This window comes from Tarenaya hassleriana, unplaced genomic scaffold, assembly GCF_000463585.1.
Source record: "Tarenaya hassleriana unplaced genomic scaffold, ASM46358v1 Cleome21, whole genome shotgun sequence".
Taxonomy (NCBI): domain Eukaryota; kingdom Viridiplantae; phylum Streptophyta; class Magnoliopsida; order Brassicales; family Cleomaceae; genus Tarenaya; species Tarenaya hassleriana.
This window is the reverse complement of record NW_010965451.1, coordinates 2,600,228-2,601,437: the sequence shown is the minus strand read 5'-3', so window position 1 is coordinate 2,601,437 and position 1,210 is coordinate 2,600,228. Positions and strand designations below refer to the sequence as shown.

At 33.5% G+C, this 1,210-nt stretch overlaps 1 protein-coding gene across 3 annotated transcripts in view; it reads left to right on the top strand.

Annotated features, from left to right (window-relative positions):
* The first annotated feature begins 464 nt into the window (after nucleotides 1-464).
* The window catches only part of LOC104814642 (calcium-transporting ATPase 10, plasma membrane-type), a 10,156-nt gene continuing 9,410 nt past the window's right edge, over nucleotides 465-1,210 (top strand). For 2 of the 3 annotated variants that reach the window (XM_010542792.2, XM_010542788.2), the window contains exon 1: nucleotides 465-654. The gene's annotated coding sequence lies outside the window, so the exon portion shown is untranslated. Of the gene's footprint in view, nucleotides 655-722; nucleotides 1,153-1,210 lie in introns of those variants that run through there. The other variant, XM_010542790.1, reaches the window with a different exon arrangement.

Genomic DNA, 1,210 nt, shown 5'->3' with positions numbered 1-1,210 from the left:
AACAAGATTTTTTTAAAATATAAATATAACAATAAGAACGATATTAATTAGTTGAACCATATGAATCGATTTCGGAAACATTGTTTTTATAATTCAACATAATATATGGGATTTTTTTAGTCAAATAACTCACATTTGCTATATTTGTAATATGGAAAAAAAAATCCCATTCAATATTTCGTGCATCAATTTTGAAAGTGAAAATATTCGCAGTCGATTACAAGACGATCCTAATATTCCAATTATTTAAATTAATATTAGAAATTAATTAGAATAGAATGGTTTAGATTCGAAAATTTGTATAATTATTTATTAAATATGTTACTTAATAACATGGGATTCGGTAATTAATTCGTTTATAAATTTTATCGACTTGTGCGAACGCGTGTTCATGTGCATATATATATATATATATATATATATATATATATAAACTAAAAGTGAAATAATATCTCATCCCTCGTTGGAAAAAAATTTGAAAAAAATAATTTCCTGGAAAAGGGCGAAGCAACTTTCTAGGAAACTTCCTAAGCCGAGCTGCTTTTTCTCTCGAGAAAGTGACAGAAAATCTGGAGATAGGAAGAAAAACGACTACGAGAGGCTTTGAGAGGAGGAAGACGAAGCAGCACACGAAATTTCCTTCTGATAATTGAGGTGGATTTTTTTTGCTCTTTTACATAATCAACAGTGGACTATGGAGTACGTTTCGTGCTTTTTTTTTGGGTGTAATCGTAGATTTTAGATTTTTCTTTTGCTTTTTTGTGTTTGTTTATTCCTTTTGGTGTTCCTCCTCCTGTTGGCTCGAATTACGATGCTGCCCAACCAGCTGGCTTCCAGATAAGCAAGTTTTGCTACTGAACCGATCTTCGATCGAACTGCCGGGGAATTTTTTTCCCCAGCAACATGTCTATTTTCCGCGATTGTAGTGCTAGATTTGTGGAACGCGTTTTCCGATGCCGGAGATTGTATGGATATGGTGAAAGGATTTGCTGAGTTGTTGTTAAGGAGTGGTTGTTGTAACAGTGAAAGCCCAAATGTGCGAGGGCTCTGGGGTTATTTGTTGAGATTAGGGTTTTGGAAGTGAGAAGTGCTTTCTCGGTTTGAATTTCGGAATTTCCGTTACTTGATTTGCTTGCGAATTCTTAATTTGGAGTAAGATTTCTTAGTTACTGAGTGTTATATTCAGTTATTGAGCAAGAAACAGGAATGC